This window comes from Mustela erminea, chromosome 6 (assembly GCF_009829155.1).
Source record: "Mustela erminea isolate mMusErm1 chromosome 6, mMusErm1.Pri, whole genome shotgun sequence".
NCBI classification, from domain to species: domain Eukaryota; kingdom Metazoa; phylum Chordata; class Mammalia; order Carnivora; family Mustelidae; genus Mustela; species Mustela erminea.
This window is the reverse complement of record NC_045619.1, coordinates 115,296,065-115,321,011: the sequence shown is the minus strand read 5'-3', so window position 1 is coordinate 115,321,011 and position 24,947 is coordinate 115,296,065. Positions and strand designations below refer to the sequence as shown.

The 24,947-nt window shown below is 34.7% G+C and overlaps 1 protein-coding gene across 10 annotated transcripts in view; it reads right to left on the bottom strand.

Annotated features, from left to right (window-relative positions):
- ZNF438 (zinc finger protein 438) overlaps positions 1 to 24,947 on the bottom strand; it is a 178,762-nt gene that overhangs the window by 128,201 nt on the left and 25,614 nt on the right. For 4 of the 10 annotated variants that reach the window (XM_032349365.1, XM_032349363.1, XM_032349368.1 and 1 more), the window contains 2 exons: positions 14,421 to 14,479; positions 7,891 to 8,064 (listed from right to left, as the gene is read on the bottom strand). The exons of 2 other annotated variants lie outside the window; for them this stretch is intronic. The gene's annotated coding sequence lies outside the window, so the exon portion shown is untranslated. Of the gene's footprint in view, positions 1 to 7,890; positions 8,065 to 14,420; positions 14,480 to 24,947 lie in introns of those variants that run through there. 4 more of the 10 variants (XM_032349364.1, XM_032349369.1, XM_032349366.1 and 1 more) reach the window with 3 other exon arrangements.

Genomic DNA, 24,947 nt, shown 5'->3' with positions numbered 1-24,947 from the left:
TGGATGGCCATATATATGCTCAGGTAAAATCTAGAGGTCCTGTTTCTAAAATGAAGAATAGACTCTAAGAGACACTAGAGTTATTATGTACATACTCTGATTAGAAAAATGCAAAAGAATAATAAAACAAAACCCAGAATGAATTCTGTGTAATCACTTCATTTTAGCTGGATTCATCTTAGTGCCAAGGACACTACCAAATATCAATTTAAGAAGAGAGAAAAGTACATCAGTGAAATCGAAGGATGCTCGGGTCCTATTCCAATATCAAATCACAGGCTAGAAAGTATACCGAGAATTCATTTATTCTCTTTCCTTGCTTAAGGATATTTAATTCATGTATTATTGTTTCTATTGTATATACTGATTTATCTGAACAGACTTTTCAGGTTGACTCAGTATCAGTCTTATACAGAGGTCTTCTACTATTAGACAGAGTTAATCTTTTGCTAGTTAAATAACTTTCAATATTTGTGGAATGCTTTTTAAGACAACATTACTAGGGCTGCCTGGGTGGCTCAGTCAGTTAAGCATCTGACTCTTGGTTTCAGCTCAGGCCATGATCTCAGGGTCATGAAATCAAGCCAGCAAAGGGCTCTGCACTCAGCACAGAGTCTGCTTGGGATTCTTCCCCCTCCTCTCCCTCCCCTTCTAGTCCCTCTCCCTGCTCACACTCTCTCTCATATAAATAAATAATCTTAAAAAAATAAAACATTATTAAACTACAGTTTATATACAGTAAAATATGTGCATTTTCATGCATATTTCAATGCATTTTACAAATGTATATCCATATGTCCCTATAATCACCATCAGAACACACTCGTGCCAAAAGTTTTCTCATACCCAGTCCAAGTCAATTACACTGAACTCTCAGCTGCAGGCAACAACTTGTCTGCTTATTATCACTAATGATTAAATTTGCCTTTTCTAACATTTCTGATGTAGTAATCCAAGGCAGTAAATGGAATCATAGAATTTGGATTCTTTTGTGTCCGGCTTATTTAACTCAGCATAATGTTTCTGAGAGTCATTCATGCTGTGTGTTCTTTAGCCCCTTTTATTGCCAAGTAATGTTCCACTGCATGGATATACCACAGTATGTTTATCTAGTCACTAGTTGATGGTCCTAGCTTGCAGCTATTATGAATAAAGCTGCTATGAACATTCATGTGCAGGTGTGTATGTAAACCGACTTTCATTTCTTTGGGGTAAATATTTAGGAGTAAAATTGTTGCATCTTATGGCAATAATATTTACCTTTGTACTACCTAAGTGTTTTCTAAAATAGTTTTATCATTTCACTTTCCCCATGGCAAAATATATGAAAAGTCCAACTGGTCTACATCTCAGCTAACAGGTGCTCTTTTTTAATTTTTAATTTTAGTTATTATGACAAATACATAGTGGTATCTCATTGTATTGATTTGGGTTTTTTTCTGCGGTTTAATGATATTGAATCTCTTTTCCTGTGCTGCACCAGCCATTCATTATTTTCTTGTGCATATTTTTTTAACTGGGTTGCCTTATTATTGATGGGCTATAAAAGTTCTTTATATATTCTGGTCACAAGTCATTTGTCAGATATATATATACATATATATATATGTACATATATGTATATATATATAGTGCATACATTCTTGCTGTTTAAAAACTACCTTTTCATTTTCTTAATGATATCTTTCAAAGAATAGAAGTTTTAAATTTTGATAGAGTCCCATTTGTCAATTTTTCTTTTATCATTCATGCTTTTTGTGTCCTGATTTTTTTCTTAAAGTTTTATAGTTTCAGTTTCAATCAGTTTCAGTCAGTTTCAGATCCATGATTCTTTTCAAGATATTTTTATATACAAAGAATAACAGTTGAGGTTAATTTTTTTAAAAAATTTGGATATCCAGGTGTTCTAGTACCATATGTTGAAAAGACTATCTTTTCTCCATTTAATTACCTTGGCATAATTATCAAAAATCAATTGACTATATAGTATGGGTTTGTTTCTGGATTCTCTATTCTATCCCATTGATATACATGTCTACTTTAAACCAACACTGCTTTGATCACTGTGGCTTTAAAGAGGAAGCTTTAAAATGTAGAGAAAGTCTTGAGGAACCTGGGTGGCTTGATCTGTTGAGCATCCAACTCTTGATTTTGGATAAGGTCATGATCTCATGGGTCATGGGATTGAGCCCTGTATCAGGATCTGCACTCAGCAGGAAATATGCTTGAGATTCTCTCTCTCTCAAATAAATAAATTTTTTAAAAAGTAGAGGAAGTTTTGAAACTTCCAATTCTGTTCTTGTTAATCTTTTTTTTTTTTAACTTTTCTAGGTCCTTTGTATTTCCATACAGATTTAAAATCTCAATTTCCATTTTTCATTGCTAGTATATACACATACAACTGATTTTGTAGATCTACTTTGTGTCCTATAATCTTGCTAAAATTCAATTACAAATTCTAGTGGCTTTTGAGAGATTGCTCAGCATTTTCTCTATACATGACCATGTCACGTGCAAATGAAGATGTTTTATGTATACCTTGGCAATCTGTATGCCATTTCTTTCTTTTTATTGCCTATTACACTGGCTGGGGTCTCCATCACAGTGCTAGACAGACATAAGGAGGGGAGTAGGCATACTTGCCTTGTTTCTTATCTTAGGGGGAAAGCATTCTAATTTGTGATATTAATGAGATTTTAGCTAGAGATTATACGTAGATGTCTTTTCTCAAGTTGAGAAAGTTCCCTTCTGTTTTTAGTTTCCCAAGAGATTCCTTTTATGAATGGCTCTTGAATTTAGTCCATTGTTTTCTTTGCAACTATTCACAGTACTGTATAGCTTTTTCCCATTTTTCCTGTTAAAGTGATTAGTTACACTGGGGCATATCCTAAATTTAAACCAAGCTTGCACACCCAGGAAAAACCCATGTTTTTATATACTGCTGGATTTAATTTACTAATCTTTAAAAAAACTTTTCTTGTATGTTCATGAGGATATTTATTCATAGTTTTCTTGTAATATCTGTACCTTGATTGATATCAACATAATGCTGATGTCCTAAAATGAGTTGGGATGTGTTCCTTCTTTCTCTATTTTCTGAATTATTTCTCCTTTAAATGTTTGATGGAATTCATCAGTTACAACATTATAACATCCAGTTATAGGACTGGAATTCTTTCGGTTTTTGTTTCTGGTTTGCTTTGTTTGTATGGAAAGGGTTTTAACTAAGGATATAACTTCTTTAATATATGGTACTACCCTAATTTTATTTCTTCCAGAGTCAAATTTCAGTAATGTGTGTCTTCCAAGGAATTTATCTGTTTCATCACTGTTGTCTAACTTATTTCTAAATGATATTTCTTCTATATGCTATTAATTTCTGGAGAATATGTAATGACATCCCTTCTTTCAATCCTGATATTTTACTTACTAACATGTGTTTTCCTCCTTCTTTATTTTTCTTGATTAGACTACCTACAGGTTTATTCATCTTTTCAAAAAGCCTGCTTTTGGTTTCCTTGATCATTTCTTCGATTGCTGTTCTTGTTGATTAGTTCCTTCCTTCTACTTACTTTGGCTTTAATTTGCTCTTCTTTTTCTGGCTTCTTAAGGTGGATATTTAGATCACTTATTTTATCCCTTTCTTCTTTTCTAATACACATATTTAAAGTTAAATATTTGAGCACTGCTTCAGCTAAACCTCACGGATTTTTATGTGTTTTCATTCTGATTCACTTCAAGACAACTTTTAATTTCCCTGTTTTATTATTATTTTTTTAACCAATGTGTTAGAAGCATTTGGTGTAATTACAAATATTGAGGATTTTTCAGATACCTTTCTGATACTCATTTCTAACTTAATTGTTGGGGTCAGGGGACATACTATGCATAACTTCCAGTACTTTAAAGTTAATGAGACTTGTTTTATATATTAGCATGTGGTGGTCTATGTTGATGAATGTTCCACATGCACTTGAAAAGAATATAAACTCTGCTCTTCTTGAGTGAAATGTTTCATAAATACTAATCAAATTACATTAGTTTACAGTGTTGTTATACACAAATCTATATCTTTCCTGATATTCTTTGTACTTGTCCCATCAATTACTTTTATCAGTGCTAAAATGTCCAATTATAATAGATTTCTCAATGTATTCTTTCAGCTCTATTGGTTTCTGCTTCATGTATTTTGACAATGTAGCATATTGGCTGCATTTAAAGTTATTATTTCATCTTGAAATATTGATCTATTTATCATTATGAAGTGTCCTTTTTTAACCTTATTAACATCATTTGTTCTGAAGCCCACTCTGATATTAATATAGCCACTCCAGTTTTCTGTTACCTAGGACTTACATTGTATATATTTTTCCAACTTTTTTCTAACTTATTTCAAGAGTTTCTTGAGAACAACATAGAGTTTACTCTTCCTTTTTTATTCAATCTGACTATCTTTGCCTTCTAATTAGAGTACATCATCTACATTTAATGTGATTACTGACATGGTTGTATATAGTTCTACCATCTTGTTGCAGGTTTTCTATTTGTCCCTTCTGTTCTTTGTTCCTTTTTCCCTTTTTTTTTTAATCTTCTTTTGGTTTTTTTTTTTTCAGGAGTTCATTTCATATTCACCAATGGTTTCTTATTAGTTAAAACTCTGTTTTTCCAACCTTTTAAGGAGATGCTCTCTAACTTATTATAACCTATCTTCAAAACACATTACACCTTCATGTCTAAGACTATTACAATAATATGATTCCTTTCCCCATCCAATTCTTTGAGCTACTGTCGTCACACATTTTACTTTTACATGTTACAACTCCACTAGACAGACACTGTTATTATTTTTTGCTTCAAAGGGTTACATATTAAAAAAAAAAAACTAAAATACAAAGAAAAAAATTCTTATGTTTATTGACATATGAGACATTTTAAGGAATCTTTATTCCTTTGATTAGTCCAAATTTCCATCTGCTACCATTTCCCTTTGCTTAAAAAAATTCCTTTAATATTTCTTATAACATAAGTCTGCTGGTCATAAGTTGTTTTAATTTTTGTCTAAAAAAGCTCTTCCTCTCTTGTGTTTTTTCCTCCTTAACGTCCTAAAATATTTTTGTTAGCTATGGAATACTAGGTTGACAATCTTTTAGTACTTAAAAAATGCTATTAAACTGCATTCTTGTTTGAATAGTTTCTTTTAAGTCTGCTGTCTAAATTCTTAACTGTATTCCTTTGTATGCAATGTATTTCTTACCCCCTCTGACAGCTTTTAAAATTTTTTCATTATCACTGATTTTCAGCAATTTTCTTATGCTGCGCCTTGGGATGTATGTATCTTGCCTGGGGTCTGTTTAATTTTTTGGACCTATGGGTTTAGAGCTTACTTCAAATTGGGGTAATTTCAGCCATTATTTATTTAAATTTTTTTTCTCTCTTGCCCTCCCCCCAAAATTCTGAGACTCCACTTACACTTATGTTAGACTCATAGTTATTTATCTTATAGGGCACCAAATTGCTTTCATCTTTTTCAGTCCTTTTTCTATCCTGTGGATGAATTCTCGCCATTTTCAAGTTCACAGGCCTTTTCTCCCAAAGGATCTAATCTGCACTTAATCCCACCTAGTTACTGCATTTTTAAATCTCTAGATATTCAAATTCTCATTATGTTTATTTATATGGGCCATATTTACAATAGCTGCTTCACTGTACTTGTCTGCTAATTGTACCATCTCTGCCATTTGAGGGTCTACTTTTATTGTGTCCTTGTTCTGAGACTTTTCTCTTGCTCCTTTGTTTATCAAGTAAGGCTTAACTAGATAGAATTTACTTGAATTTTATGTTGCTGAGTGCTAGATTTTTTTGTATTAATTTAAAGAGTGTTAAACTGCCAGAAAGTAAAGTTACCTGCAGATTAACAAGATTCTTTTGAGGCTTGGTTTTAAGCCCTTTTAGAACTTGTGTAGAGGAACCTTTATTCTAGGGCTCATTCTCAGGAAGAACTGATAAGTTTTCATTCTTTACAAGTTATCCTTGCCAACTTCTAGGGGTTTCAAATTAAATGCACAGTGTGGTGTTCAGCCAAATCCTCAAGAACACCCCTATGCAGATTTCAGGAATTCTTTCTGTGCCGAACACCCCCTTCTCCAGGAGAATGAGATTTTAAATATATCAGACTTTCCTATCTTGCCTCCTTTTTACTTCCTTCCCTGCTCCATAGTGAAAAACACTTCATTTCTAGATTCAGGTTACTGAATTCTAAAGGTTGAAAGGAAAACCAACCTCCCTTTAAAAACCTGCTTGGCCTACCTTACTAAAAAGGAGGCAGCAATGTAAAGGGTGTTTATTTATATAAACACACACACACACATACACACACACACACACACACACATTGTTTAGAATACAGAAAAAGCACAGATTTTGCTTCTCAGTAAACTTACGCTTAAAAAGCAGCAAATCAATAAATATTAAAAAGTAGAATTCTCTACTCTAAACCGTAATTCTGCATAAAAAACGTATTTATTTCTCTACCTTTTTTCTTAAAAATATTTGCCCTTTACTATTTGTTTTGGAAGATGCCCTGACTAAAGCCCCCACTATACCATTAAATAGTTTACATGTTTACTGAGGGAAAAAATGAGATTTTGGGGGGAGACTGAAGACAGACATGTGGGTGGCAGGAAGCAAATGTTTCCTCCAAAGCTAGGCTGTCATAAACCCAGTTTATATCTTTTTTAAGTCAAATTGAGTAATAGTGCAAATTTCATTTTTGAATTTTCTCTCATTATGTTATAAGAATAACTAAGAGTCACCGAATAGTCTTTAAAAACATGATCCTTATCCAGGGATGGAACTAAGGAGAGATGAGTGAGGCACCTACCTCTCCTTAGTCCCAGGCCTGTTCTTAACAAACATAATAGAAAGGTACTGAAATTCCTTGCTACACAGAGTGGGATCCATAAATCAGTATCAGCATTCTCTGGGAACTTGTTAGAAATGTAAAATCTTGTCCTCCCCAGACTTAATCAAAATTTCATTTTAATAAGGTCTCCATGTGATTCATATATACATTAAAGTTTCAAAAGCAGTGCCCTAGTTTATCTATTTCTTCTATTATTGAAGTTCTGTATTATTTTCAATTATTCTGCCATAATAACTATTTTTCTATGATAACATTATCATAGAAACCCACTGTACATGTATTTGTGTTCTTGAGTAATTATCTTATTAAAAGGAATACATTAAATTGGGAATCCTAGGTCATTATGTTTTCTTTCAAATTTGAAACTTCTAAGCTGCTTGGTCTGAGAAACCACTTAACTGGGCTTCCTAGAATTATGAGTTAAGAAAATTCACAGATCAAGATAAAAAGTGGCTATACACATGAACTTGAATCCCAGCTCTGACAAAACTAGCCGTGTAACTATGGGCAATGATGTAACCTGTCCAAGACAGTTTCCTCAGATGTTAAATGGGGGTTATAATAGCCTCACAGGATTGCTATGAGGATTAAGTTAAGTAAAAACAGATAAAGCATTTAGAAAACATATGTGTTTGCAATTAAGAGGAAAAATTAGTAAATAAAGAGGCTCTAAGTGAACCTGATGTATTTTTAAGGTCTGAATTTTCAAACATCATCTATATGTAGTTTAAAAGCCTCTTTCTTCTTATCCTTGATTCTTGGATCTGTCCTAAGTAGATGAGTTTGACAGAAAAAAGTGCATTACATTTAAGAACTGCTTCTTCCTTTTCTTTCTTTGGTACTTCATTATTAATTTTAAAAGAAATGTGGATATGTCAGTCTTCTGCTAAGGCCAGATACAAAAATTAATCTTAATTGCCAGGAGCAATTGGTCAAGAACCATGACACATATGTAATGCTCATGTTACCTTTATAGTTGAGGAGGTACTGCTATCAGTTCTCTCCTCCTAGGAGAATCCCTGGCTCGAGTCAAGACAGGAATATCAATACAGGAGATAATCCGAAATGTATGTTTTGAATCAGAGGAGCAGTTTTGTTTGGGCAAAGTCGACATAGTAATCATGAAGAAGGAGCAGTCAAATCTAAAAGACAGAGATAGATATAATGGGAAAGGAGGCAGCAAAGTCAGAAACCCAGAAAAAATTGAGAAATAAGAGGAGATTCAAGGTGAAAGCAGGGTAAGGAGTTAAGGCTTTCCTTAGAACAGTATATTCATATACTGCTCATTTCATATTGATTTCATATTGATCACACTGCTGATTTCATATTGATCTGCCAAGCACCATGCTGGTTGGGGCAGGCCCTGTGCTACACGAAGCTGCCAGGCTGGAGGCAACTTCTAGATGTGCTATCCTATTATTTGGGTCCTAGCTACCAGAAGCAATCAAATATAAAGTACTTTAGTATCCAGAGACCCTGAAAATTATTCTTTCTTATATCACTGATTCCAAATTCCACAGTTCAGGGGTTATAAGCAACTGGGATTTGCATGAATAGCATTACCCAGGTCTAACTAAAAGCACTTATAACAAAGTTCTCTACTACAAAATCCTACTTCTGCCTTTGTAAGAGAAGATAAGGGAATGGCTACATCACCCTCAAGGAAACATTCAAACATGATCACTAATTCTCAAAGGCTTCTGATGTAAGGGAAACTATGAGATGAATTTTCCATTTCTAGTAAACTTTAATCAAAAGGCTATTTCCACAAAAAAAAAAAAAAAGACATTACCACATATTATTCTCTCTACTTCTGCCATTCAGTGAACTTTTTGTTTAACAAGTAAAACCTACCAGGGAATTTGTGTATGTATGTATTGCTTATTAATTAATTAATTAATTATTAATTTAATTAATTTTGATTGCAAAAATTAATCAAAATAAAATCTAAATAAAAAATGGAAGAAAGAAAAATTTCTCAAAGTAATTTCCTTTAGATGGGGACTTGAGCAATCTCACTGGAGTCAACCCTAAAAGCAGCTCTTCTTTCTCTTCAAATATTGGAAACTTTTACCCTTTATTGGTGAAAGTTTCCAATACAAATACAGGAGAATAAATCTGAGGAAGACTTGGAAAGAGTGCCCTGAAGAAAAAAAATAAAGATTCTAAAAACTTATATAATCTGAGTTAGAAAGATCTAAAAATCAATTTTCTGACCCTTCACTCCAGCACATTTTTCCTCCACAACTTGTGGAGCCCCAACCTGATCAGCCTCAAAGATACATACGCTGCCAGTGCTGGAGAACTCACTGTCCAGTGAAGGAGCCCAGTTTATCCGCAAGTAAATGTAACTGTTGCCAGCTTATTCATTATAGTGCTCATTACACTAAGCAGAAATTCTGTGACTTCTCCCACTGATTCTATCTATGTCTTTCTGTTGCTCTGAATCTCCCAAGTCCTCTTCCACTTGAAAGCAATGCAAATGACAGAAACTTGGAATAATAAAGTTGCAAAATTTCTAGTGTAACCTCACTTACTACATACACTAGAGAGCCCTGGGGATGTACGTTTGTTCTCTCTAAATCCACCTCCGCTGCTATCAGACTGGAGTCTGAGCTGGTTGGAATGAGGATGCAGGGTAGGGAGTAAGAGGGATTTAATTGATTCCAGGGGCCTTGGAGAATTTAAGGAATTGCAAAAGGGCAACTGTGGCTGGAGCAGTGTGAGCAAGACAGAGAATGGTAGGAGATAAAGTCAGCAGGCAGAACACACAGGGTCTGGTAGAACATGGTAAGACTTGGGGTTTTATCCTGAGTGTGATGGGTAGTCACTCAAGGGTTCTGAACAGGAAAATGACAGGCACTGTTAAACAGTTTTTAAAAAACACTTTTGTTCCTGTATGGAGAACTGACTGGAGAGGTGCAAGGAGGAGATAAGGAAGGTCAGTTACAAGTCTGTTGCTATCATCCAGGTAACTTGTAATGAGGACAGGTTGTATTATATCAGGAAGTAGTGGGTAGCGGCAATACAGGGGTATTTAAGGATTATGTTGAAAGGGGGATATATAATAATCCTTACTGATGGGCTGGAAATGGGTTCAGAAGGAAAGAGAAAACTCAAGATGGCCTCTAATTTTTGGCCTAAGCAACTGTGTGGACCATTTACTGAGCTGAAGAAGAAGGAGGGCAGGAACACATTTGGGGAGGAGAGTCCAAGAGTTCTATTTCAGCCATGGTAAGTTTGAAATGTTTATTAGACTTTCAAATAAATGTTGAATAGGCAGCCATAGATATGAGCCTGGAGCTCATAGGAGAGATACAGATTAAGAATAAATCTGGGAGAACAGGAGGCATTTAAAGCAAGGAGTCACATAAGACCACATAGGGAATAAATGTAGAAGGTAGCCAAGGGCTAAGCCCTGAAGAACGTCAGCTTTTGGAGACCATGGAGAAGACAATATAGCAAAGGAGACTTTGTAATTTTAGGTGTATTTTATGCAGAAAGATATGGCTAGAACCAATAGGGAGAAGTTACAGGGAGATTTCTGCATGGTGTAATGAGCACTTTGATGAATAAGTTGATAACTCTTATCCTCTCAGCAAAACAGAATTACAGTTAACCCTTGAAAAACACGATTTGAACTGCACGGATTTTGGGATGCTTGGGTGGCTCAGTCGGTTAAGTGTCTGCCTTGGGTTCAGGTCATGATCTCAGGGTCCGGGGATGGAATCCCACATCAGCCTCCTTTTCTGAGGGGAGGCTGCCTCTCCCTCTGCCGTCACTTCTCCTGCTTGCGCTCTGTCAAATGCATAAATAAAATCTTAAAAAAAAAAAAAAATTGCATGGATTTTTTGGATACAATACTATACTCTAAATGTATTTTTCTTATAATTATCTTAATAACATTTTTTATCCAACTTATTTTAAGACTATAGTATATAATAGTGTACAAAATATGTGTTAATCAACTGTTTACATTATTAGAAAATCTTCCTGTCAATAATAGGCTATTTGTAGTTAAGTTTTAGGGGAGTCAAAAGTTATATGTGGATTTGACTGTGGGATGGACCAGAACCCCTGAAGCCACATTGTTCAAACGCTAACTGTATTTTATATGCACAAAGTTCAAAGTTACCAATCATAATCTTTCAAAGTCACGTGCCTACTCTATTTCTAACTCCTGCCCTATTGACTGAGTCTGGATAGTTGCATTTCACATGTCAGCTGCTCAATTACCGCATCTCTGGCCTCTGGCGTGTGCCCTGGCTTCTGGATCCAAATTTTCACCCCAACTAACAACTCCTAGTTGCCCAACACTGACCAGGAAGCACGCTGAGATCATGTTCCCCAGAGCTGCCAAAAGTTCTTGGCTTATGATCAATGAAGCACACAATGAGTGAGTGTTTAGCAGTTAATCAGGTGACAGAGAACAAATGACATGTTAGGGAATCACAGAATGAGCCAAATCAAGGCTGGAACAGGGAACAAGAGATTGTACTCCAGGCTAGTCACCCCAGGGCAATCTGCTCTAGGTCACCCAGTGTGATCAGACACCCTTTTCCCCAGAAGAATTAAAATTCTCTCAAGTTTACCAAGTGTCTATGGATTAAGGATTTCCTGGACACTGGTAACATTATGAACCAAACAGCAGGTACTGCACACCATGGGGACCTGCTCTTTCTGCACCAAAGCCTCAGGGTTAGCCTGGAGACATGAGTTACTTCCCCCGCTACATCTATAAAGGGGATTTCAAACTATTTTTGTATTTGTGAAGATTAAATGAGATCACTCTAAGTACCTGGTACATAGAGTGTTCAATACCTATTAGGTATTCTCATTTATACATTAGATGACCACAAAATGACAGTCAGCTGAATGATAAAGTATGTCTCTAAAAACAACACGTTTAGGCTTTCTAGTACAGAGGATTGATAAAAGAGGGTTTTTGTTTGTTTATATATGAACTATTACATGATCAAAGGAATTTAAACTTCTCCTGAGAAAACGGTCTTCCATTTTTCTGAACTTCCCTACCAAGATCTGGTGAAATTATGTTACACGACCAAGAAATAAAGAGGTCAATTCCACTAACATGAGATCGATGAATAAATACCATCAAGCAAAACAGAAATCTCGGAGCCTAATAATTATTCTACAATAGTCACTCAGGTCTGTTGTTATTTTAAATGTCTATATCCTTTAAGTATAATATATTTCTATTTCCCTTTATGAAATTTAAGTTTAACTAAAATCATTAAAGTTGGCAACAGAAGCAGGAAACCATTTATAAGACCAGCATGGATATTTTACTTTTATTAATGAAAACTTATATAATAGTTTCAGCAAACTACAGAGTTCCATTCTTGTAGTCTTTTAATATTTATAGAAATTTAAAAGAGTTATACAGTTAGAGTTCATTTTTGAAACTGAGAATTTCTATTATCTGACAGCGATCAATTATTTTAGCTCAATTACAGAAATGGCTATTTAAGAGTTATGTTCATCTTTATTCATACTCCTTAACAATAGGTCAATTGTGTCTTGTACTTGACCTAGAAGCTCACAGAGGTGTAACTGAACATACACTGAGAGAGTCTCAACTCCAAAATGAAGGCCCATCACTGGCCTTTGGCCTCCAATAGTACATCAAAGTAAAAAGAAGAAAAAGAAAAAAGCAGGGCATAGGGAAAGTGCTTATGTTAATACAAAGTGCTGTACTAAACTACCAAAAATCATAGAATCAAAGAGCAAGTCTATACTCAGGTGTAAGGAGATGGCCACAAACACCATGCCAATATCCAAAAACTGAAATCCCATGCCTCCTACAAACTGAAAAATGAAACCCATAGTCACACATTTCCTTGCATCTTTATTAATAGAATCTGGATTTTTTTAAAAGGCAACAATTTTAAGACATCCAGATGGCCAACAGACACATGAAAAAGTGCTCCATATCACTCGGCATCAGGGAAATACAAATCAAAACCACAATGAGATATCACCTCACACCAGTCAGAATGGCTAAACTCAACAAGTCAGGAAATGACAGATGCTGGCGAGGATGCGGAGAAAGGGGAACCCTCCTACACTGTTGGTGGGAATGCAAGCTGGTGCAACCACTCTGGAAAACAGCATGGAGGTTCCTCAAAATGTTGAAAATAGAACTGCCCTATGACCCAGCAATTGCACTACTGGGTATTTACCCTACAGACACAAACGTAGTGATCCGAAGGGGCACGTGCACCCGAATGTTTATAGCAGCAATGTCCACAATAGCCAAACTAAGGAAAGAACCTAGATGTCCATCAACAGATGAATGGATAAAGAAGATGTGGTATATATACACAATGGAATACTGTGCAGCCATCAAAAGAAATGAAATCTTGCCATTTGCGACAATGTGGATGGAACTAGAGTGTATCATGCTTAGCGAAATAAGTCAAGCGGAGAAAGACAACTATCATATGATCTCCCTGATATGTGGAAGTGGTGATGCAACATGGGGGCTTAAGTGGGTAGGAGAAGAATCAATGAAACAAGATGGGATTGGGAGGGAGAAAAACCATAAGTGACTCTTAATCTCACAAAACAAACTGAGGGTTGCTGGGGGGAGTGGGGGTTGGGAGAAGGGGGTGGGGTTATGGACACTGGGGAGGGTATATGCTTTGGTGAGTGCTGTGAAGCGTGTAAACCTGACGATTCACAGACCTGTACCCCTGGGGATAAAAATATATTATATGTTTATAAAAAATAAAAAATTTAAAATGTAAAAAATATAAAATAAAAAAATAAAAGGCAACAATTTTGATTTTTCAAACAATTACAGAGAAAAGCTACTTCTAAACTATAATTTTCAAATAAATCAACTGTTTTAAGTGAATTTTTATTTGGGAATAATTTTAGATTATTATACTTATCATATATTTATTTATAAATATATATATTTATAATATTTTTTATAGATATTATTTATTATAAATTTAAATTTTAGATTTACAAAAAAGTTGCAAGGATACCATAGAGCTCCTGTATACCCCTCACTCAATTTTAACATCTTACATAATCATGGTTTTGGCAAGACAAAGGAATTAATCTTGTTTTACTGATACTAATTAAGCTGCACATTTTATCTGTATTTCACCTGCTTTTCCACTAATGGCTTTTTGCAGTTGCAAGATATAATCCAGATACCACATAGCATTTACTGATTTTATTTATTTAATTTATTTGTTTACAGTGCTTTAAGTTCTGGAATGTGCCAAACTTGTGTGTCTTATTAAATGTCTTCCTTATAAATATGACAGAAAATAACTCTTCCCTCCCTGGAAATATGACTTTTCAGATCCTATAGAAATGGTCCATTAAGACTCATATAAATATATATTTCTACTAATGTTTTACTGAAGAGAAAAAGAGGTAAGTCACTTTGTCAGGAACCTATGAGATCAAATTATTTAATGTGTCAGAGATATCTCTGCAAAAAATACTTGTCACTTACCTGTCTCCCAAGGTTCTGGTAAAGAGCCATAGATATACAGTAAATCCTTTTAATTAATTCTGTAATAGAATGTAAAGTATTATTATACTCATATTCAAATAACCCATTTTTAATAAACATAAAGAAACTGCCTTCCTTTCATTCCCAAATTTCATTTTTAATTACTGTATTCTTTTTTAAGATAACAAAGGAACTAATTTAAGGGAGAATAATTTGGGAAATCTGTTACATGTCTTTAGTTTAAAAGTGAAGGCATGCAAAATTTAATAAAAGTTTTGAGATGAACAGAAAATGTTCTACAAAAAAAAAAAAAGAAATGCCAAATGAATGAAACTGACTAGGAAGAATTCTTCACATTCTTTTCCATGTACATAATTGCGGTAGAAATTACTGAATAGTCACAAACAAGTGAATCATATTGAGGGCATAGCCTTTTGATGGAACAATAGTAATCCAGAGTTTGGAGTTAGGAGGCTTTTGAAAAAATACATGTCCAGTTAAGTGTCCGCATGTGTCAGTTTGCCTGAGACAGTACCAGCTTATGCCTGTTGTCACAGTGTCCCACTAAATTTATTATTTCTCTTGTATTTTTCTTATTCTGGTGCCCTTTTTTTGTTGTTGTTAATGGTAGCAGTATTAATAAGCCTGAATTTTCACTTTTAGGCTCTGCCATTATCTTGTCAAGCAGTATGAGATGCAGTGCAGGGAACCCAGCTACCAATCTAACATGGTTAAATCTGAAAGACCCTGAGCAGTAACCCATCTCTTTTGATGTGCTGTAGCTGATACCTCATTCTCAAAGACAATACTCAAAGCCACTGGCAGGGGGAAGAAAAAAAAAAAAAGCTCACTCAGATAGGACTAGCTAGAGATAATTAACTCCTTCAGTCTCGGATGGAGGTGGAAGTACTGAATGCTGCTGCCACTGCTTATGACTAGCTCAAAGACCAATTTAAGAAAAACAGATGGAGAGGTTTTACGTATTACTCTATAAAGCATGACTTTTCATTTAGATCAAATGACTATTCTTTAAATTTATCTCTCAATTCTAATTAAAATTTATCTTGTTTATACAATCAAAGTTAAGGGACAGCTGTTACTTTCCTGGTTCTGTTAACAGAAGAAATTCACACTTAAATGATGTCCGCTTTCTACTGGTGTAAGGAGATACATCAAACAGAAAACTCAGTTAAGGGGCACCTGTGTGGCTCAGTGGGTTAAGCCTCTGCCTTCAGCTGAGGTCATGATCCCAGGGTCCTGGGATCGAGCCCGCATCGGGCTCTCTGCTCAGCGGGGAGTTTGTTTCCCTTCCCCTCTCTCTCTGCCTGCCTCTCTGCCTACTTGTGATCTCTGTCAAATAAATAAAAAAATAAAAATCTTTAAAAAAAAATTAAAAAAAAGAAAACTCAGTTAATTCCTTTTTCTTAACTGATTTAGAAAGTAATCCAATAAAACAATACATATACAAATGTACTGATGACCTAATAACATAAATTTTATATATTTGCAATAACAACATAGATAAAGCAAATGAGAGGAAAGCTGTATTGGGGTAAGGAAATAACAACAAATGGAAACTCAAATCCACAGAAATCTAAGAGGAGAATACAAAATAGAAAGGCTAATATAATCAACTCTATAAATATGTATTTGTTCTCCTTTATTCTCTCAGCTTCTTTGAAAGACATAAGATTAGGGGCACTTGGGTGGCTCAGTCAGTTAAGCATCTGAATTCTGCTCAGATCATGATCTCAGGATCCTGGAATCGAGCTCATTTTGGCAGGTTCCATTCTCGGCTGGGAGTGTGCCTGTCCCTTTTCCTCCCCCTGTGCACCTCTCCTCACTTGTGTGCTCTCTCTCTCTCAAATAAGAAAATAAATAAATAAATAAATAATAAAAGACATGAAATTACATAAAATAAAAATTATAACAATATATGGTTGGGTTTTTACAACACAAAGACATAATACATATAATAATGGTAGCAAAAAGTGGGGAAAGAGAAAAATGGAGCTATACAGGAGAAAAGTTTATTTTGCTGAATTTAAGTAAAAATGAGAAGTAGATTCTTCTAAGTTAAAATGCGTATTTTAAAACCTAGAGCAAACACTAAGAAAACTCAAGTTGTATAATTTAAAAATGATTAAGGGACTCAAAATATCAGAGTGGAAAATATTCACTTAATTCAAAAGAATTCACTTAAATTCAGAAGAATTCAAGAGAAATTTTTTAAAAAGCATGAGGCCTACAGAAAACAAAAAGCAAAAGAGCAGATGTAAATCCAATCATGTCAATAATATTAAACATAAACATACTAACCCAGTCAAAAAGGAGAGATCATCAGATTATATTTTTTAAAAAACCAGTGACACTTAGCCCTTGAACAATATGGTTTGAGCTGCACAAGTCCATTTAATGTGGATTTTAAAAAGTAAATACAGTACTGTAAATGTATTTTCCTTTCCTTAGTATTTTCCTTTTTTTAAAAGATTTTATTTATTTATTTATTTATTTATTTAAGAGACAGAGAGAGCATGAGCAGGGGAGGAGGGCAAAGGAAGAGGAAGAAGCAGATTCCCTGCCAGGCAGGGAGCATTACATAGGGCAAGATCCCAGGACCTTGAGATCATGACCTGAGCTGAAGGCACAGGCTTAACTGACAGCCATGCAGGTACCCTGAAATCTGGGATTTTGATGTTTCTACCTTTGTTCTTCTTGCTCAAGATTTAAAAAAAAAACTTTTTGGTTTCAGTTTCATTTTTGTTTTCTTAACAAGTCTACTGTTTAATCTCTCAGGATTAAAAAAAAATTAATTAAGGTTCTAAAGAATTAAACAACAAAGGAATGTCAAGGGAACTATTCTCTGGGGTATCAGAGCTATTCCAGTTGAACACCTAGCTTCAAAACAAAATGAGTTTTTATATTTTCTAAGTGAAATAATGTACAACCACCATCTTCTAACTTCCAAACACAAAGCTTCATCATAAGCTTGGTTTAAAAAAAAAAAAAAAATTTTTCTTAAGTTTTTTGTTTTGTTTTGTTTTGTTTTTGGCTATTTGAGGTCTTTAGCAGTTCTACACAAGTTTTAGATTTTTTTTTTTGTAATTATATAGTTTATTGATGTGTTCACTGTCTGTCTTGCCTCCTCCATTACACTATAATTTCCCTGAGGACAGGGAGTAAGTCTGTTTTAATTACCATTATATACTACTGGTATATTACTTAGTACTTAAGGAATCTCAAAAAAAAAAAAATCACTAAAAATATCAGCAGTACTTAATGAAGAAAAAAATTTGTAATTATAAGAGATGGAGATTTTATAATTGTTTGTTCTTATTCTGTGAAAAATATTGCTGGTATTTTGATAGGAACTGCATCAAATCTGTAGATTGTTTTGGGTAATATAGACATTTTAACAATATCAATTCTTCCAATCCAAGAGTATGGTATACCTTTCCATTTGTCTGAGTCATCTTCAATTTCTTTTATCAGTGTTTTCAGTTTTCAGAATATAGGTCTTTTCTCTCTTTGGTTAAATTTATTCCTAGTTATCTTATTGTTTTTGCTGCAATTTTAAATTGGATTTTTTCCCTTAATATCTTTTTGTGCTAGTTTGTTATTAGTGTATGGAAATGCAACAGATTTTTGTATGTTAATTTGTATTGTGCAACTTCACTGAATTCTTTTATCAGTTCTAATAATTTTTTAGGGCTTTCTATATATAGTATCGTGTCATCTGCAACTGGTGCATTTTACTTCCTCCTTACTAATTTGGATGGCTTTTACATCTTTTTCTTGTCTGATTGCTGCAGCAAGGAATCCAGTATATGTTGAATGAAGTGGTGAATGCAGACATCCTTGTCTTACTCCTGATCTTACAGGAAACCCTTTCAGTTTTTGCAACTGAGATAATGTTAGCTGTGGGTTTGTCATATATAGTCTTAATTACATTGAGGTATGTCCCCTCTAAACCTCTCTTTGTGGAGTTTTTACCATGAAGGAATGTTGAATGTTGTCAAATGCTTTACTGAGATGATCATGTGGTTTTTACCCTTTGTCTTGTTAATGTGATGAATCATGTTGTATGATTTGCAGATACTGAACCCTCCCTGCATCCCAGGAATAAATCCTATATCATCATCGTGAATGATCCTTTTAATATATTACTGAACATAGTTTGTTAATATTTTGTTGAAGATTTTTGCATCTATGGTTATCAGAGATTACAGGCCTGTAGTTTTCTTTTTTTGTAGTGTCTTTGTCAAGTTTTGGCATTAGGGTAGTGGCTGGCCTCATAAAATTAATTTGGTAGTTTTCCTTCTTCTTCTATTTCTTGAAATAGTTTAGGAAGAATCAGTATTAACTTTTCGTTAAATGTTTGGTAGAACTCACCTGTGAATCCACCTGGTCCTGAACTTTTGTTTGTTGGTACATTTTTGATTACCAATTCATTACTAGTAATCAATCTGTTCAAATTTTCTATTTCTTCTGATTCAGTTTTGGAAGATTATAGGTTTCTAGGAATTCACCCATTTCTTCTATGTTATCCAACTTCTTGGCATATAATTTTTCATAGTAGTCCTTACGATCCTTTATATAATACATAGTATATTATATATTATAACATATATATTTTATTATTATTTCATGATGTCATGACCTTGATATGGTGTCAGTTATTTCTCCTCTTTCATTTCTAATTTTATTTGAGTCCTCTCTTTTTTTCTTGTTGAATCTGGCTAAAGGTTTATCAATTTTATTCATCTTTTCAAAGAACCAGCTCTTGATTTCATGGGTCTATTTCTTTTTTAACCTCTATTTCATTTATTTCTGTTCTGATCTTTATTTCCTTCCTTCTATTAATTTTGGGCTTTGGTTTTTTTCAGTACCCTTAAGTGTAAAGTTAGATTGTTTATTAGAGATTTTCCTTGCTTATTTATCTAGGACTTTATTACTACAAACTTTCCTCTTAGAACTGCTTTTGGTAGGTCACAAAGATTTTGTACTGTTGTGTTTCCATTTTCATTTGTCTACATGCATTTTTTAAATTTGTCTTTGATTTCTTCATTAACCCACTAATTGTTTAGTAACATGCTGTTCAGCTTCCATGTATTTGTGTTTTCTTCCCAGTTTTCTTCTTGTAATTTCTCATTTCATACTTCTGTGGTTGGAAAAAAAAGGGCTCAATGTGAATTCAGTCTTCTTAAATTTGAGGCTAATTTTGTGGCCTAACATGTGCTCTATCCTAGAGAGTGTTCCAGTGCACCTGAATATGTATGTTCTGTATATGTATCTGTTAAGCTCATCTGGTCGAAAATGGCATACAAATTCACTGTTTTAATCCTATATCTGTCTTGTCCAATACAATTATTGAGCACCTGAAATGTGGCTACCATCATTTGGGAACTGAATTAAATTTTATTCTAACAAGTTTTAATTCAAATTTAAATAGCCACATGTTGTCGATGGCTACCACACAGACAATGCAGGCTTAGAGCATACAACCACTATGAAATTTTTGGCAGATATGTATTTTCAAAAAAATGGATAAATAAGCTAACCTTTAAAATATTAAAAATAAAATTTATATATCACAGAGATGGCAGCTTTATAATAATTTAAATAAATAAGTAAATATAACCCTTTTTAAGTTTGCATAAATTTCTCAAAAAGTCTTCCTTAATATTCACCACCAGGCTCACGTATTATATGGAGCACTGGGTGTGGTACATAAACAATGAATCTTGGAACACCAAAAAAAAAAAAAAAATTTTAAAAAAAAAAAGATTTCTCAAAAAGCAATGAAATAGGGAGTGTATATATATGTGTGTGTGTGTATATATATATATAAAATATACATACATATATGTATATAATGTATATGTGTGTGTATATATGTAAATATATATATCAGAAAATTTTGGAATCAGTTGTGCTCATCTTCCTGGATAGAGTTCTTAATGGGCTGAAGAACTCTTAACAGCAGTCCTATTTCTAGATTTCATCCAAACTCTCAAGGAAATGAAAAAGTCAACCTAATGGGAATAGTACTCAAGTGTTTTTCCATAATCTATCAACAATCGCCAACCCTACTCAGTCAAAAACTATAAGAACTGTGAATTTTACCAGAATCTTAAACAAATCCAGTGAAAGTATAAGGTATTTCTGTCACCCTATTTGTTCCCCAGTCCTAAATTCTTCAGATTTGATTTTTACAGCCAGTTTTTATCACTAAAAACGGTCCTTAACTTTCAGTCACTCTCCAAACGTTTCTTATCATGTTAGGGGCTACATTAGGAAACAGGTGAAAAGTATAATCTTTGTCCTTAAAGAAATTATAGTCTAGAGAGAGCAAGCACTCAATAAAACAGCAGAACTGAACAATGATTAAGGGCCAAATGAGTACCATTTGTATACCTATATGGTAGCAGAGAAAAGGAACACCTAGTTCCCAGGAATAGAAAGGAAAAAGTATCAGGGAAGTGAGGCAATAGCAGAGGCATCCCTAAGCTAAGTCTTAGAAGATAAGCAGGACTTACCAAAGCAGTCAAGGAGGAAAGAGAAGTGTTTCAAACAAGTAAAGGCTCAAACAAGTAAAGACTCAAAACAAGTAAAGGCTCAAAAAACAAGCAAAGGCTCAAAAACCCAAAAGAACTCAGAATTGAGACAAGTTCAGTACTGAAATACAGTAAAGAAGAGAGCAGAAAAGAGCACTAGACAAGTGGGTAGAGACTCTACCCTGAAGCTCTTTGCTTGCATGGGAGAAGACTGGATTTTATCTGGAAGATGCAGGAGCCCAAAGAATTCTGAGCTCAGGAATAACGTGATCAGATTTACATAAAAAAAAAAATCAGTCTGCAACAATAGGAAGTATAAATAAGAGAAAATCTGAGATGGAATATAGGACGAGCACATCAGAGACCATTCTAGTAGTGTAAGTGAAAAGAAGTAAGTGCTTAAACTCAAGGAGAGGCAATAGAGATGGTGACAAAATTATGCATTTGTGGGGTATTTAGAATATGAAACATGAATTGACTGTATATGGAGATAAGAAAGAATTAAAAAAAACCAGGGTGAGCTCCAGTTCCTTACTTGAGAAAAAGGACACTGGTATTCATCAATAGAACAGAATACAGGAAGAACAAGAAGGCAGGTTTGAGAGGTAATTTTGGGAATTTTGAAACTAAGGAAGAAGGCAGTAATCAGTAAAATCAATAGTACCCAAAAAATAAGCTCAAATCTACAAGCCCCAGCTCAGATTTACTGAATTAGAAACTCTACGGATGGAGCCCAGCAATCTGTATTTTTAATCACCCTCCAAATGATTCTGGTGTTTGCTAAACCTGCAGAACCACTAGTCTTGCCAAACATTACTGGTAATACCGGCAAAGAATCAAGCAATCGGGTAGGCACTGATGATGACAGAAGAGAAAGGTTATTAGTTGAAGGAGCAGAATCCCGATCACAGAAGAATTCAGGGATACACTATAAGAAGAGAGAGCACATGTAGACTCTTCTTTCAATACAGCCTTAAGAGAAGAGGAAGAGGTGATTAAACAAAAAATAATTAACAGAAAAAAGTCCTCCAAAAGGAAGAAAATGATTCACAGCCCAGGCAGAGCAACTGGCTTTGGGAGGTAAGGCAGGCACCAGTGGCTGCCTTCCCAGTCCACTCTCCTTCCTGGAAAACAGAATCCTGATTTAGTTCTTCTCTGGGAGGGTTGGAGGGCCATGAATCTTGACTAATCTAAGCCAATCACAGGACTTCTATACCCCCTGCCATGGATTGGTTTAGAAATGGGTTATATGATGTAGATTCAGGTAGTGAAGTCTGCTAAGTTTTTTTCACTCTACAAAAAGACATAAAAGAAAAGCTATGGTCTGCATTTTTGTGCTTCCCACCCCACAAAATGCACAGGTTGAAGCCCTAATCTGCAGTGTGATAGTATTTAAAGGTGGGGCTTTTGGGAGGTAATTAAGGTTACATTAGTTCATGAAGGTGGAGCCCCAAATTAAGTGTTCTTACAAAATGAGAAAGAGACTAGAAAGCTCTCTCTTTGCCATGTGAGGAAACAGCACAAAGGTGGTTGACCTCAAGCCAGAAACAGGCAACTTTATCTCAGACTTCCCAAACTCCAGAACTGTGCAAAATAAATATTTGTTGTTTAAGCTACCCAGTCCATAGTATTTTATGATAGCAGCTGTTGCTGCTCAAGACAAGAAACACGTTCCTTTCTTACAATCTTGAGTGCTTGGGTTTAAGGATAGAAATCTTGGAGCTAAAGCTGTCTGTCATCTTCAGACCAAGGGACAAGCCTGAGGACAAAAGCTAACTCATGCAGGATGTTAGAATGGAAAGATAGATCCTGAGAGCTTAATGACAGCAGTGAGCTGCTACATGAACCAACTATAAAACCATCTTTCTTCCAAATTTCTAGTTATATGAGATCATAAAATTTACTTATTATTTTCAGTTTTAGTTGGGTCTTCCACTACTTGCCAGCCAAAAGGCATTCTGATACAGAAAGACATTTTCACTGAGATGAGTGTAAATGAAATTAACTTTGCCTACTGGAGACATGGGAATTTGAGGGAGTTTCAGACTAAGGTTTCATTTAGTAGACAAAATGAAGCTCATATAGATCTATTCTATAAAGGGACTGCCTTAACGTCTCTTTTCTACTTTAAAATATCTAGTATTTCTAATGATAACAATAGTCATGAAGAAGATAATGGTGATAAGCTCATGGCCATTAAAATATTTTTAAGAGCTAGGCATTCTGTCCTTGTATTGTTTAGCTTCTGCATTCTATTTGACTTCCACAGTGAAATCATACCAAAATCATCTACTTTCTGTTTATCACAATTTTCAGGTCAGTTTCATTTTTCAAACTTTCTTGGTATATAACACTATACACCACAATATAGTTTACAGAGGGAACCCTTAATTTGAAAGAAACTCTGAAAACCAAACAATATATTTAAAATATTTCTATTTTTATTTCCTTTTTTTTTTTTTTTTTAAAGATTTTATTTATTTATCAGAGAGAGAGGGGAGAGAGCAAGCACAGGCAGACAGAATGGCAGGCAGAGGCAGAGGGAGAAGCAGGCTCCCCGCCGAGCAAGGAGCCTGATGTGGGACTCGATCCCACGACCCTGGGATCATGACCTGAGCCGAAGGCAGCTGCTTAACCAACTGAGCCACCCAGGCGTCCCTCTATTTTTATTTCCATATATTTTCTGAATCTGTTCAAGGAAAGAAAACATTTCAACTGCATCTATGGAATGATACCTTTGATTCATATCAAGGGGTGGAAAATCAACATTGTGGCCATGTAGATAAACACTAGAGAAAATACAATTTGAGCACAAATAACAAAAAGCAATAGAACTGTATGTCTATCCAACCAGTCCCCAAATGGTGAAAAACAAAATTGGAAGTTGAATTTTAAGAGTTTTTGAAGCCCCAAACATTTTTCCTATAGAAACAATGCTACTGTAAGTCATTCCATTACTGGGCCAGTTTATAAAACCCTTATAAAACTATACACAGAAGACTATTGTTTGAATTACACCCAGAAAGAATAATACTTTTTCCTTTGGAAAATACACCATTTTCTCCCTCCGCCCTCTACCAAGTCCCAGGAGAGTGGGCCTAGCCACGGACTCCGTTCACCTCTCCAACCTCATCATTACTCTCCACACTGCACGTTCTCTGAATTGCTCTCCTTCAACCTGCAAGGTCTTTTTTCCTTGTAGTCGCTGCTGTCATACCCTCCTCGACCTCTTCCAGGTCACCCTCCCTCAGCCTTCTGGGGCTTAAATGATACTTCCTCAAGAAGACAGTTCCTTCTCTCCACACTGAGTCACTTGTCCCTGCTGAACCCCTCACCACAGTATTTCTTCCACTGTACTGTAATTACTTTGCTTAGCCTCCATATTTGGAGGATACATCTTACTTGCTACTCTTTTAAACATAGATGAGTAGCTGGTATTTTGAAGATGTTTAATACATATTTGTTTGTATGAATGAATTTACATAACCAGGTGTTTCAATTTGTTTTTAACCTAACCCATGGAATATTTAACCTGATCTACGGTCACTACCAACAGATGAAGCAGTTTTCCAAAGATTTCTTCACTCTTGAATTTATACCTACAATTTGTTCACAGAGAGGAGGCTACCTATCCAATTTCTTCCCCATTGCATAAAGTAACTTAAATAGAGCATTAAAATTCTAGCAAACAGAAGTATGTATTCTAATATTATCTTTATCTCTTTCCTATAGGTAATGTCATTCACTTTTGTGTTTGTTTTGGTTTTTTAAATTTTTAAATATTTTATTCAATTTAATTACCATATATTATATCATTAGTTTCAGAGGAAGAATTTAGTGATTCATCAGTTGCATACAACACCCAGTGCTCATTACTTCATGTGCCCTCCTTAATACCCATCACCCAGTTACCCCATCTCCCCATCCATCTTTTCTCCAGCCACCCTCAATTTATTTCTTTTAAGTTAGA